At 35.4% G+C, this 16,092-nt stretch overlaps 1 long non-coding RNA gene across 1 annotated transcript; it reads left to right on the top strand.

Moving 5' to 3' along the window:
- Window positions 1–489: 489 nt before the first annotated feature.
- Window positions 490–14,729, top strand: LOC134533346 (uncharacterized). Its single transcript, XR_010075315.1, has 2 exons — window positions 490–9,763; window positions 13,218–14,729. It is a non-coding gene; the product is annotated as an uncharacterized LOC134533346 (long non-coding RNA).
- Window positions 14,730–16,092: the final 1,363 nt, after the last annotated feature.

Raw genomic sequence — 16,092 nt, forward strand, 5'->3', positions numbered from 1 at the left:
TCTGTCGTGAGAATTACGGTCTTCCTCCTTTGGAGAAGGAAGGCCATAATTCGCCGCAGCATCATTTTCATTGGTGCAACGGAGGAGCCTTTCTGCAATCATGGGTAACAGTGAATTAGTAATTACCTTGTCTCGTTAATTAAACTGAACGAATCATGATATAAAATCAGCCACCGTCCCTGACAATATATAGAATTCATGCTAATCTCCAGTACCATTAGTACATAGTTATAAAATAACCTTTATTGCTTCCTTTTCAACTCTGTTCTACAACATTACCAATACACATAGTATTGAAGGGTTTAAGTCTGAATGTTCTCTTTATTTGAATCCCAGTAGGTAAGTTAAAAAAAAAAAAACTCAAATACACATGTAGGTGCTAAATGGTAAAAATTTAACTGTCCAGCAAATTTGAAATGCTTTTATTATACCTTTCAAATGGTTGTTTTACAATCTAAGTTTCTGGGATTAGTACATGTTGTACTATTTAGCGAATACATCTCGTGTCAGGCTATTTCACACATAACTGTGCTTTTTTCTTAGAGGTTTGGCGAATTGCGGGCGAGCAGCAGTACAGTAACTACGTCCTCATTGGCCCCGTCAAGTGCGGGAAAACAGCCTTCACCGACCACAGCCAATAATTACAAGAAAAATCTACAGTGTTTTGTAAAATACCTTGACATGAAATGTATTCGCGAAATACAGGTGTCCCTAGATATAAGACGTAATTGCTCTCGGACGATAATTTTCTGTACTGGTATTATCACCTTTCTTATGCAGGAGAATAGTTTTTGTAGTCTTGTGATACCCATTCTGAAAGAATTCCAATAATGGAATATGTGTTTATTATAATTAATGGAGAAGTAAATATACTATTAGCAAATGGATCATTAAAAATGTGAAAAGAAATTATAAAAAATTACAAATTAGTCTACTGCACATAAATCACAGATTTTAAAAAGCCAAATTTACTATAACATTCAAAATATTACACAGCGTGCAATGTAGAAAACACGGACGCATGTTGTCTAAATGAAATAAATAAAATACAAGTCTGCGGCTTTAAAAACCAAAGAAATAAAATGTTTCATAAATATTCAACGCTTGTAAGGGTACAACTATTACACTGATAGGACATAGTTTTTCTAGTACATCATACTGATTCCTAACCAGACACACATATATAAATAAATTGTGTTACACTTCAATTAATTTGGCCATGAATTAAACCTGATAAATAAACAATGCAAACAAGCGAAACTCTACAGAGTATCGTAAAATAAAACCTGGGCCAAAAGGAAATGGAAGATTTTTTGTAGTATTATAAATGATCATACAAGGATTGATGATTTGGTTTTGTATTAATTTTGAGCGTAAAACTACCCCGAAAATATTGAATAAATTTTTCAGTTAAGCTGCATATAAACTGAACTGGTTTGCTAGCTGTCTTGCCATCGTAAACATGACTATGAGTCTGATTGGCCATGTTGGTGATAGGCACGATTTTCAAGGCTGTCTCCCGATATAATATATGTGTTTTATTTTTATACAAAATGAAGCACAAATATGTTTTATATTTCTTGTGTGAGATACCAGTTGCAAAGACTTTGCAGTTTGATTTTATGGGTAGTGAATCAGTGGTATAAAATAACTTCATTTATTTTTTCCCGATAACATCTTTTTGACATTAGTATAATTTAATTACTCGCCAGACAGAGAACCTTATTTTTTGTAGTCACGAAAAAAATTGTTTGTATTCAATATCAGCTAATAACTTACTATTGCTTATGTCATCAAATACATTTACAGTACTGTTCAATTTGTACAAGCATGAGAAGTAAACAACAATTTCTGCAAAAACGTTCTTCCGAAAGAAGGTATACACCGATTTATAGGTGTGTGCCTATTTCTTAATTTTATTTTTTTAGTAATTAGAAAATAAAAATCGGTACTTTTCCGAATTTCCTCATTGAGGCTGCGACCCAAATTTTCAGTTTCCAGCCCTTTTGTCAGTGGGTTGGAATTTGTATAGGCCACTGTGTGAGCGAGTGAATTACTTTTTGCATATTCGAGCAATTCAAAATTTAGACAATAAAGTTTAATTATAACAATTTCACGTAAGCTAGAAAACTCAAAGGCTGGTAAAACAATAGAATTTTATTTCATATAATTCTAGATCAATTTTATCTAAGTATAACACACCCATTTAAACACATTTTATATACATAATAATTTTACTTCAGCAAGGTCTTTGGTTTCTTGTAACACAAATAAAATTACCTAAAAAAAATTACTGGACATACTTAAAAATGTTTTTAGATTGTAATATTTGCCAAATAATTTAAATAAATCTAACTGCAAATGTAAGAACACAATATTTAAAATTGTATTTTGGAAAATTATCTAAATTTTTATTTGGCCATTATTGTTCAAAAGTATTTACATGTATACATATGCGTGCGTGTGTGCGCGCACTCGGAACTTATGTTTCTTTGATCATTTATAGTTGCAAATAATGTAGCGGAAGTTAAATTGAAAAATATATAATTATTTCTGGCCAATATTTGTTTACAAACATAATTTTACATGACCCCAGAAGAAAAAAAAAAGATCGCCACTGCCTTGTAATTGTGTTTCTAACGAACTTGTGTAACTAACGAAAATGTTTAACTGCTCAAGGTTAGTGATACAATAAATGCTTGGGTAGTGAAAAAACTATTGTTAAAAACCAAAGGTAATTTTAAACGACTTTCAGCTAACCATTGTTCAACGACAGCATTGAGAGAATGGCCCTTATTTTTGTATCGTTATATACATAACTAAATCATTACGGGAGGAAGTTGCCATAGGCGGCTGGTCCTTCAGTTACTATTTTTTTTTAAACATCTCTATAAAGTTGCAATACTAATAGGGATGTGCGAAAGTGACTTTATCCACACGAAATGAAAGTGAAAGAAAATTTATCAAGTTTCGCGAAAGTGAAACGAAAATGAATTTTTCTATGAGATAAATATATTCTTAACGAAAGTTAAGCGAAATTTTTTAATTAATAAAGAAAAAAAGTGCCCCAAAATTTGCTCTTCAGTAATAAATTCTATTACATAAATCATTTTGGTACCTTTTGATGTATATATAAATATTACTATTTAATAAAATCAACATCCGCCCTAGACCACACAACACAGCCCCATGTCACTCGTAAATTTCAAGAATCAATCCAGATCTTTCAGCGCACAGACTATTTCCTTTACAGTCGTAATGTCGCAGTCTATGATAATATATTTATCACGTGCATGGTACTGATGAAAAAATACGTGAATACTGCGGAACGGCCGCCATCTTGCACCACTGTCACACATGGCTAGCTCAGGAAGCTGTAAACTAGGCAATGGACATGGTCAAAACAAAACATAACAAATGGTTGCTGCCAAGTGGTCATTACATGCAGTGACTTGTTGACCTTTTTGTCTAATTGGCTGTATATTATGAGGATTTTATATGCCAGTCAGAGTATGTAAAATTTAAATAAAGCAGATGACAATGTTTTTGTTTGGCTGTGCGCGAATAAAAGTAGGTACGTTCTTTGTTTATGTGTATACGGTAAATACTAAATAGTGTACTAACAGTTCTGGAATGTATGTTTTACGAATATAGTACCTACACTACTGTTTGAAAGCAAATGAATCAGGTAATTTTTCAAATATTGCATGATTTTGTTTTGATACCTAGGCCTACTGTAATCACGGTTGAATTTTGTTTACTTTATCTGCCATGTTTGTTCAAATTATGATTTTACCGTATTTTCATTAACGTGAGTTTTTTTCATCACCACGTAAATTAATCTTAATGGAAATCTTTTTTCTAATTAATGTCTTTATATGATTTGCATATGTTATTACATTATTAGTAATAACAAGCAAATCATATAAAGACATTACAGTAGAATCTCAGTGCTAAGTACTTACAGGTACCTCAAGTTTTTGTACTTAGCACTGAAACATGCATACATATCTTTACAAAGAGAAAAAAATATATAAAAAAATAGCTACAGGAGAGCCGCAATGCCATATGTATTCGCAACTGCGACTTGCTTTTTTCCCCGTGTCTAGTTCTCTGAGTATATCCACTTTTTCCTTAAGCGTGAATTGCTTTCGTTTCTTTTTATCTCCAGGATCATTCATATTGTAGCACAAATACAATGCGGTGTTTAAATAACGTAACCTGAAAATAAACTCAACAATAACAATAAACAATCCCGGCACAGACATCAAACAGTATTTTTAGCGTAGCGTAACACTTTTGTCTAAATAATTAATACTTCTCTCAAACCTCCGTCTTTCGATGTATCGAATGGTGTTGTGTTGCTCACGTCGCATACTACGTACGGTATAATCTATGGTTGTGCCTGTTTGTTAACTTTGTTTTGAGAATCTAGAGGTTAGAAAATACGTTGCGTTGGTATTTGTGTATCTTTGTTCTACTACATTAATCATTTAGCTGAAAATTTATTTACCAGTTTAAGTAAATTTTGGTGTAGTAATGCCACGCTACTAGTAGAATTTATACGTTATAGTGAAAATGATACTTTAAACTGAAACCGTTTTGCATGGCGAAGATACGATTTTTGGCGGGGACTTAAAAAAAATTCGTTAAGTGAAATATACTTTATAATAAGGAACGTTATTGTACCGGTATTATACTGTACATTTTTATTAAATTACGATTTCTTTTTCAACTAGAACAAACGAACTTCGGTAAGCTATTGAACTTTCGTTTGGCTCGAAATATTTCGCTAAAAACGAACTTCGACAGATGAAATTCTTACCGATATCGAAAATGAAAGTAGCAAAATTTCGATTTCGGTATCGGTATACCGAACATTCGCACAACCCTAAATACTAACTATAAATATTTTGATCATATCTCATTTATGTAACATTACACCCAGAGGTATAGCCCATTCTACCAGAGATAAGTCGAGGAACAAATATAATTAAAGAAACATAATTAAATAAATATAACTGAAGAAATATAATTAAATAAATTGATAGAAAATCATTGTAATTTTGCAAATAATTTTTTTTTACAATAATTGAAATATTCTAATAAAATCTTAAACATTATTTATTTGTCTTGAATGTACGATTCTTGAATATAAGTATAAATAATAATTTAATAATTTAAATTGATTTTGGAAGTTATATTATAATATGAAACCATTTTCCTATTATTGTAATACACCGTGATTGCAGGATTCATTCATGTGTTAAGGTAAAGAGTCATATCAAAATACATAATGAAGTCACTAAGATAATATGTGAAATAATGTTGTAATAAAATGTAATGTGCGACGTTCACATAGATGCCAGTAAACGAAACAGGTTAGATATTATAATCATATTTAGCACTTTAGTATTTCCAAAATAAGTTTTTTTTAAGACGCCCAACTATTATAATAAATCTCTATCTACTAAAACAATTCAGTAATTGTAGTTAGATGATTTTAAATAAAAAATATTCTATGAATAAATTTGTCACAAGTGAAGCATATTAATAATTTACATCACTGCAAAGCTGACAAATATATCTATAGAAATTGTCGACAACATGATACGGTTTTCAATTCATTGATTACTATTGCTGATACTAGTGTTTTGTTTTGACCGTTTCGAAGCGATAATATTCCCATATAAACTCCTGTGATATTAGAGCCATCTAGTGAGTAAACTCAGAACTAATCGGAGCTCTAGCGGCAAACTGTTGAAGTCGTTCCTTTCATCAGCGGCAAGTGACAGTTAAAAGACAGTATTTAATACTCAGATTATTTAAATTCTGTAGGTTGTATTAAAAAAAAATTAATATACAGGATTGTTCATTGTACCTCCTTTAAGTTGTGTGCAAAGTAACAGCCGTGTACCGTTTAAATATATAACTAATATTTAGTTTTGAAAATTTCAAAATTAAAATTAAATAAGAAAGCATTTTTGAAAAAAATTGTATCGTCATATTTACAAAATTCAAAGTTTTATTTACAATTCTGCCAAGTATGTATATTTTACCTACTACAATATTCATGTGAGAAATAATTTTCTTGGAGGCTGCAAAACTAAGGATCTTAGCCTTAATTTCCTGGTAGTCCAAGTTTGGATAAAGCATGACTTAGGAAACTGAGGTTTCAGAGTTTCGCAATCTTTAGACAACGCAAGTGAAAACATATTACATGAATATTAATACAAAAACTGCAAAAATTATGACATCATATGAACTGTAACAAAGATGAACTTAATTGCTCTGGATCACATGGAAGTATTATTTCACAATCTTTTGAAAAATTATAGTAATAACTTTTTTTTTAATAATTGAAATTAAAATAAATCAGTTGAATATTGACGCACAAAATGTAATTCTTAACTGATACACAGTAATACCTGAAACCTCAATTTTGCCGCTTTACCACATACAAAACTATACTCTCAACACATGACTTTAATTACAAACATAAGTTTTGAGACTGTCTCGCATCACTTTTCGAAAACTAGGCTTATTTAAACTGATTTTGGGGCTGGTCAATCATATATATACTAAAAATATTGTCACGGTCTGAAAATTTCATTACTTTTTTTTCTTAAATTTTATTGTAATTTTGTTTCTCGTCAGGTTTACGTGTTGGTGTACGTGCACGTTTCCAGGCTCGGCCGGTTGATTTCGACACGCGGGTATGGGAATATAGGTTGCTGCGACATTAGTTTACAGGCACCGCGGGCTTTTGCGAGGCTGCGTGGTTAGCTAATTCTCGCAGGTAGCTGGCCAGGGCCTGCTGAGAGGTTGCAACACGCCGTTCCAGAAAAACCCGCTGCGCTACGCTAGTCTTTTGTTTGTCGTTCTGTGTATGTTCTGCAACGCGAAGCCTTTGTGGACGCGTTTCGAGGACTCTGTCCTGATTAGTGATGCCATCTTGCGTCCGAGTTTGGAAACGTAGACGGAAAATTAACAATCGAGCAGCGCAAGAGGGAGAGGGGGAAACTCGTTCGCGCCTGCGCAGAAGGAATAGCTGACTTCATTTGTTTTTCATTTTTTTTTCCTTGTGGGAAGGGAGGGGACAGCGAGTTGCCTTGTGGATAAGTTTTCCCGGTGTTCGTGTGTTTTTTTTTTTTGTTTTTCCGGCATGGCCTAGTTTTGTAGTTAAAACCTCCTTCCAGGGAGGGGCCGAGGCTTTTTGCCTGGGGACCTCTCTGGGAGCCGGGTCCACGTCGGTTTGAAACAACTTTGCTTCGCCTCAAGTCAGAAGGGTAAGTGGTTGGCCATGGCTCGTTCGCCACAATCATTTCTTGGACGATCTTCGTCTTAATCTTTTAAGTAATAATGTAGTATTCCACCTCTATTATTTATTATTTGGTTTTGGGAAAAATCGACGTCTGGTTATAAGCATGCAGGTAGTGGTAACTGGGAAGTATACTATCCTTCCGCGTAGCTGTGACGACGAGAGAACCGCCATGTTGTAGAGATAATTGTTTGCCGGCTGACGTCACTTTAATGTGTATTTAATGTATTTATTTATTCGTTAATCCCATCCCATTGTAAAATGCTTTATTATTAATTTGTTAATCAAATATTTGGTTGATTATTATTATTTTTTTTTATTATCCTAGTGAATAAAATCTGTGCTTGAATGAACTAATCATGTTTCTTTTCAGTACATAAATTATACCCTACACTTCCTGTATAGGGAGAAGACTTGATCTCGAGTACCATGCTTACCAACAGCTACTACCCCCCAAATGTTATAGGTTATTTATTGTTATGTGTATAGGTGTACGCGGGACGTCTGACGGAGCCCCGTCACAAGTGGTGTGAGGCGCCGATTAATAGTCTTTTGTAGGGTCGTTTGTGCTTTATTTTTTTTTATCTTCTCTTTTTCTTTTGAATTTAATCATGTTTTATTATAGAGCAGTGCAAGCAGGGTCGTGTGGGATCACGCGGCGGACGTGTTGCGTTGTGCTTCACGTATTTTTATTAGTAATGTTACTGTTGTTCTGTTTAAATTTAATGGATAAAAAGTTTTTGGTTTAGTTAAGTTAAGTCAGTGAGTCAGTCAGTCAGTCATGAGTTTCTTTTTTTGATCAGGTCACCTATCAAGTTTTATTAAGTTTTAATTACGTAAATTCTAATGCCGGTTTAATGATTAATTAATTAAGTTTGAAAATTATCATAATTAAATTTCGGTTAAGAATCTAAGAGTTTGTGTGGAGTTTTTGGTTTAGGAACGATGTTAAAACTTGTGTTAAGTAATGTTATAGACAGTGCTTGTTGCGGACGTGGAAAGTCATGTGTCGTGGAGCGGTGACGAGCGGCGCGACGGTCAGCTGTGCGCTGACCTTGAGCGGTTTCCGGCCTGGCGCGACACGGCTCGGCACGGCGCGGCAAGAATCGTTCCGGCCCGGTGTTTACCGGCCGGCTGGACGTCAGACAGATAAGAGTTTCACAGTTATTTTTTTTTTATGATTAATTTTATGTGCGTCATTGACTACACCACACCGTCTAAGTTTTTTTTTTTTTTTTTTTTATGAGTTAACTTAATAATTTTAAAGTATTTATTTATTTGTCATTATAATTATTTTTGTTTTGATAATAATTAATTTTTTTTGAACTTTTCTTTTCGAATTATAGGAGGTACACATTAGAAGGGATTAGCTCTGAGAATAGTGTGAGGTTTGTTTATTTGTGTAGGTTAAGGGAATGAACTCCAGGGGAACAGTCTTTGAGATGAGAGAGTTGTTGTGATTGTCCAGCCATAGAAGATGAGCTGGGACAATTTGAGGTGTCCCTGGGAGAGTAGGGACGGTAGCGCAGACCCATAGAAGATGGGCTGGCTACTGGTTAAGGGTCGGGAGAACCCTGTGTTGTTAGTAGTTGGGGCAGGAGTTCCCCATGGTAGTACCGGAAGTGGCTATCCCGTACGGGATAAGGGTACCACTTCAATTAATTTGGTTTGTGGGGTTAGAGTCCCCTGTTGTGTAGTGGGCCTATAGGAGATAGGCACTACAGCGAAATTTTTGGTTGCCCTGGAGGTAAATTCCCTGGGTTAAGTTAAGGAATTGTTCTTAAAGTTAGGAAGTAGGGAAATGTGAATCATTGTTGGAGAGTGAGTTAGTGTACCTGCCTACGTATTAAATTGAATTTTAATGAATTAATTTATGAGCAAGTTTATTGTGTTAATGATAATGGAAGTGAGTTAATTTTTTTTAATTGGTTTTTGAGTAAAGTATTTTAAGTAATAAAGTTAAATAATAGAGTGAGTGGGGACAGTTATGATTGAGTATTTTTGAATTTATTTTGTTTATCACACTTGGAATGTAATGTTTTAATTTTTTCTCTCAACATAATTAAAATTGAAATAATTTTTTTTTAATACAGTGCCCCTTATACATTTGTTGATACAAGTAATAAAGTATTTTTATTTATTTACAATTTTATTTTAATTACATAATAATTTGAATTTAGCTTTGTGATACAGATGAAACATTTTTTTTTAATGAGTTGTTTTGTTTGTGCTCGATTCTTATCGGTTTTGTGAAAGTAGTGTTACAGTACTCAGTTCAGCGGTGACCTGTGACTGACTTCATGACTAAGAAGACTGAGCATGGTGTTGCTGGCGGCACATCAGAGTGAACCTGATGGCACCACCAGTAGCTGTTGTTTCGAGGTGTTGCTGTTTTCACCAGACGAGACCAACCAGCTGCTTGCTGCCTACAGCATAGCAGATGTTAAGGTGAAAGTATTTTTATTTTTCTTATCAGGTTCATTAATTTTTTTTTAATTTTTGTCTAGGATGTTTAATGCAATTTTTATTTCAGCTTTCATGGTTTATTAATAACAGGCAGATGTTAAGCGAATAAAGTAAAGTATTTTTTCTTGGGCAGTATAATTTTATGATGTTGATTCAGGAATTTGTTTTATTAAGATAGCAAGTTAAATAGTAAATAATGGTTAAAAGTAACAGACATAATTTTTGTTGATTTTGGCTATGGCCCTGGTTCGATTGAGTAGTTACTGTGTTGATGAAATTTATTTGTTGATGATGCCATTTTAGGAAGCTATAGAGAGTAATGTAATACAGACCCTGGAGGAATGGGCTGTAGCATGAGGGTATGGAGGCCCTGGTTGTGACTGGGTTCGCAGGGTAGGCGACCCTTAGTGAATGAAGAATGAGCCTGAGGAATGTTGTGTCCTTTTGGAGTAGCAGTGGCTACCAATGTAAGAGGCACTGATGGGTAGAAGTGGTAGGCCAGGGAATTGGCACCACGGGGATGATTGGCCGAGCCAATCCTGCCGCTGAGAATTTTTTTTGTTGTTGGGTTAGAGTCCCACAAGGTGTGTCCACAGGAGGTGGATGTTAGGCATCTATTGGCTTTTGTTGTTTTGAAAAAGTTAGAAGCATGTTGCTAGTCATCGATTTCAGGTTGGAGCCATTCTTGAACCAGGTGCCAGAGGTCAGATCGTCAGAATAATTTAAAATTTGATTGATGAGATTATTGGTAAAATAATTTAGTTTTGGTATTGAGGTTTGTACCTGTGGGTATGTTTAATATTTTTTTTTAAGACTTTTCAAATAGTTAACCTGTAACCATCTTTGTTTAGAATCGATTAACTATTAGTGTTGACCAAGTACAAAAGTATTTTCATTTACCTATTTGTCGCTGTCACATTTATCAGGAGAACTTGTATGTCAAACTTAAGATACCTATTGTTCATGTTAATTCCAATTGGAAATTATTTCAGTTTGTTGCGGTACCTTTCCGCTGGAAAAATAACACTTGCCACTTGGAGCACGAGCCAAACTTTTTAGCCGTAAATAATGAGCAACTGGTGACCATTCAGGGTAGAAATTTGTTGGATTGTCGTCCCTTCGAAGACAGTTTATGTTTTGTGCCCAGATTTTCAGGTGATGCCATGGGAAGTTCTCTATGTCCTAAAGCTTTGTTTCAGGGAGTGACTGCAGAGAAACTTGGTGAACTGTGTGCTTACAGATGCCATTCGGGAACCCACCTCATGATTACGCAAGCTGGTCCTGAACGGTATTTTCTAACTAACCCTGTTGGTAAACTAGAAGTGCAATGTTTAGTGAATAAGAACCAAACCTTGTTTTTAGCGGCTGCAGATCGACCTGGCGCTGTGGACATTGAGGTCCCTTGCGATTGTCGCCTGTACATGAATGATGAGCTTAAAATTAATGAACTTTATCCGTGTGATTTTCTTTCTAAAGCTAAATTCCAAATGATTCATGTGATTCCAGCTGCTTGGTCAAAATTAAAAAAAAATTAAAGATTTTACCTTTAACAGCATCTTCACACACAGTTTTTCCTTCATTTGAAGATTGTTTAGACGAGGATTGGCCTTCTGTTATTCCTCACTTGAATTTGGTCGTTTCACGTTCCTTTACGAGGCCCGACGAATTACAGCTGCGAGACCCGGTGGAAGTTGTAAGCTTTTTGTTAAAACATTTACAAAGTATTTCTTTATTTGTGATTGGTGGTACTTTATTACTAATTGTTGTAAGAAACCCTTATCTAGTGGGGATTGGTACCTTCCCCCGCGTATCAGCTTTTAGTGAAAATGTCATGTTAACAATGGAGATAAGCATAACTGTATTTATACTTGGTGTCATAATGTGTATGATTCTTTTTCTGCTATGGAAATGGTTGTCACTCAAGTGGAAATTACGGAAAACTGAGGAAATCTCACCTACTGTACAGACTGATGTTGCAACTACAAGTGAAACCTTTAACTTACGTGATCAATTTTCTGAGAATTGTCGATTAAAATCTAAGTTGGTTAGTGAGTCAGGTGAGGAATTTCATGTTTACCTCACCCTGTGTGATTAATTTTACAGAACTGTTGGTTATGTTTGATTTGTTCACCTCATGGAGAGCACATAGTTGTTAAACACTTTTGTGGTTAGGATTTATAATTTTTTTTTTTTAATTAACTGTTCAGTTCAGAGGTTTTACTTTTTGTTTAAAGAAAAAAAAAAAAAAAAAAGGAGACGACAATCGAGGATGAATCTAGGGGTCCAAGCAATTATTAATCTAGGGTTAATTTTTTTTTTAATTTATTTGTCTACGCTCACCTTTGATTTAACCTGGGTAGGGATACCTTGTTCCTGGTCTATCTCCTCCCCTGTCCGAACCTGTGTGCACTCGTGCCTCTGAAGACAGTGTAATTCCTTTTTCCACAGACTCAAGTGAGGCAGAGTTGTTAGCAACAAGTGTTTATGTTTTCTTTTTCTTTCTTGAAGAAGAGACAGTGCATCGATGTAACACATCCAGAGACTTCAACGATTACGTTACGTAAGTTATGTGAAGAACTTTCCTTCGCCATGTATGTCCTCCTGACTGAGGACCATGTGTTGTGCAGCCATTGAACTTGTGTGGGAGATGGACTACTGTTTCCTCCCCTGTTGTGTGGTGGGCTGCTTATAACTCATGAGGAGTTATACGGTGGAAGCCCCTTCCCAAATTGGTTGCTGTGTGTATGCGAACTTTCTGTCTAAAAAGAATGAAGAAACGGATCAGCGTGGGGCTCGTTTTCGTCGACTTGGGCCGAACGAAGAAATCAGTTACTCTCGGCCAACCAGTGACAATGCTATTTTTTTTTTCTGTTCTGTAGCTAGTAGCTGCAGAGGCGTGTTATGAAGATCTTGGACTTCACCTAATCCTATGGACATTTCAGGTTCCTTTCCTGATGTTTATCCTTTGTTTTCCTGACTTGTATAGTCCATTCCTTTGTTTTTCTTGGAGGCCAAGCTCCCATTTTACTTTAGCTGTGTTTGTTTCATTTTATTGACATATTTATGATCATCTTTGTTGTTGTTGTTGGAGAATAACATGCCCCTGGACTCATCCTTGGTTAGTTATGCTGTTTATGGAACTGATAAAGAGTAAATGTAGGGTGGATCTTTTTGTGTTAATCAGTCACTTTATAAAATGTGAACATTGTTTGCTAATTATTCAATAGGGTCACTTCACAGCTTTACTTAATGGAATAATTAACTTTTCTTTTTTTGTTATCAACCTTGTATTAACATAATGTTTTGATATGACGTTAAGAATAACCCCCCCCCCCCCCCCCCCCCCTAATTAACTTGTTTAAATAGGCTTGACAGTGTCGTGTATGTTCTTTGGTGAGATTTTAATACTGGTGTTGAAATTTTTGTTCAGTTTCACTGGGGAGACATCCCCGATGACATGCTGCGAGGAAGGCAGGCTGAGGGCAGAACTGCTCTGAAGGCTGGATCCTGGGTGTGAGCTGCAGATCACACTTCAAGGACTCTTCTCTCCAGCTTCAACTAGGGCTGATCTGTCCACGGTTCATGCCTCTCCTAGTTGTATGTCGTACGAGTAGTTTTACGATGTGCCAGCCACCATCGATTCTTACAGGAAAGAATTGTTTCCTGGGCTATTTTGTATTTTGTATTGGTTTAACTTTTTTCAGTTTAGACTTTGAATGTAATTGTGGTGGTAAAACCTAACCTTCGTGCGCTGTCTTGGTCGAGTAGGCATTTAACTTATAAATTTTTGCCCCTTGGTTTTATTCATTGTTAGGAATTTTTATGGCTTGTGGGGCACAAGCCCTTGTAGACCGGGGTAATGTCACGGTCTGAAAATTTCATTACTTTTTTTTCTTAAATTTTATTGTAAGATTTGTTTCTCGTCAGGTTTACGTGTTGGTGTACGTGCACGTTTCCAGGCTCGGCCGGTTGATTTCGACACGCGGGTATGGGAATATAGGTTGCTGCGACATTAGTTTACAGGCACCGCGGGCTTTTGCGAGGCTGCGTGGTTAGCTAATTCTCGCAGGTAGCTGGCCAGGGCCTGCTGAGAGGTTGCAACACGCCGTTCCAGAAAAACCCGCTGCGCTACGCTAGTCTTTTGTTTGTCGTTCTGTGTATGTTCTGCAACGCGAAGCCTTTGTGGACGCGTTTCGAGGACTCTGTCCTGATTAGTGATGCCATCTTGCGTCCGAGTTTGGAAACGTAGACAGAAAATTAACAATCGAGCAGCGCAAGAGGGAGAGGGGGAAACTCGTTCGCGCCTGCGCGGAAGGAATAGCTGACTTCATTTGTTTTTCATTTTTTTTTCCTTGTGGGAAGGGAGGGGACAGCGAGTTGCCTTGTGGATAAGTTTTCCCAGTGTTCGTGTGTTTTTTTTTTGTTTTTCCGGCATGGCCTAGTTTTGTAGTTAAAACCTCCTTCCAGGGAGGGGCCGAGGCTTTTTGCCTGGGGACCTCTCTGGGAGCCGGGTCCACGTCGGTTTGAAACAACTTTGCTTCGCCTCAAGTCAGTAGGGTAAGTGGTTGGCCATGGCTCGTTCGCCACGATCATTTCTTGGACGATCTTCGTCTTAATCTTTTAAGTAATAATGTAGTATTCCACCTCTATTATTTATTATTTGGTTTTGGGAAAAATCGACGTCTGGTTATAAGCATGCAGGTAGTGGTAACTGGGAAGTATACTATCCTTCCGCGTAGCTGTGACGACGAGAGAACCGCCATGTTGTAGAGATAATTGTTTGCCGGCTGACGTCACTTTAATGTGTATTTAATGTATTTATTTATTCGTTAATCCCATCCCATTGTAAAATGCTTTATTATTAATTTGTTAATCAAATATTTGGTTGATTATTATTATTTTTTTTTATTATCCTAGTGAATAAAATCTGTGCTTGAATGAACTAATCATGTTTCTTTTCAGTACATAAATTATACCCTACACTTCCTGTATAGGGAGAAGACTTGATCTCGAGTACCATGCTTACCAACAGCTACTACCCCCCAAATGTTATAGGTTATTTATTGTTATGTGTATAGGTGTACGCGGGACGTCTGACGGAGCCCCGTCACAATATATTAGCAGTCAAACTGCAAAGGAATGTGAATTGCAGACTCAGATGAAACAGCTAACATTTTCATTGCAAATTTCAATGATATTTCGCTAACATATTTTGATTTTGTCAGTAAGGATACGGCATCTCATCATATGCCTTTCATGAAGTATTTTTTACCCAATCAGCAAGAAAATAAAAAAATAAAAATTGAAATGTACCAAGTTTGTCTATACAATGTTTTCTATAATAAATATTGCAAAGAAAATTGTAAAATGTTTGGCTGAATGTTTGTTTACAATTTTTTTAAAACATTACAAACTATTACAATTATACATGTTTCATAATAAATTAATTTTTAAAAATTGCAAGTGAAACATTCCTGCAAATATGTACAGTATATTTCAAAATATTACAAATATTCTAAACAAAATATTATTTTGAAACTATTTCAGATATATAAGTTATAATAATTTAACACAATATTTTTAATTATAATAAGCAGCAACAGATATAAATTTTTAAAAAAGATAAGTGAAACTATAGCATTTTAAAAGCTACAAAACATTTTAAGTTTATTATTATATAAAATGTCATATTAGCAAGTAGACATGTTCTGATAGTACGTGTTAAGGTAACTGGTTGAGAAAGCAAGGCTCAAAGGATCCCAACTGCATCCAGTTTTCTACTGGTTGGGTTGCACACTGTCAACATCATCAGTTTCCAGAATAAGACATTAAGATGTGGAAAGGAAATTAAACATAATGTAACTGCTGAGATTAACAGTAATGTTTCGGAGTTTTCATTAAAAATATTCTAGGAACTACATAAATTGCTGCACTCTGATAATACACATTACATAGAAATTTGCTGAAGTAATAAGTTCTATTTATTATGCAGTAGTGCAAGACGGGAGACTATACACGTGCATCAGGAACAACGGAAATAAATTGACAGGAAATGAGTAAAGAAAAGGCCAGTAAGATTACATTTCTGAGAAACATAGCAGGCATGAAAAAACTACAGCTATTACTTACAATTTCTCTCTGTCAACCCTCAATTTGGCTTGGATAAGCCATTTTCCAGTTATATACGACACTTCTTTTTCTGTCGCACCTCTAAAAGATTCCCGTACAGATCCTGCAACATACGTTAATGGATTACTTCTGCAGACTACTTTACAAGCAAAATTTATTTGTTAATTTATTTATTA

This window comes from Bacillus rossius, chromosome 6 (genome assembly GCF_032445375.1).
Source record: "Bacillus rossius redtenbacheri isolate Brsri chromosome 6, Brsri_v3, whole genome shotgun sequence".
NCBI classification, from domain to species: Eukaryota; Metazoa; Arthropoda; class Insecta; order Phasmatodea; family Bacillidae; genus Bacillus; species Bacillus rossius.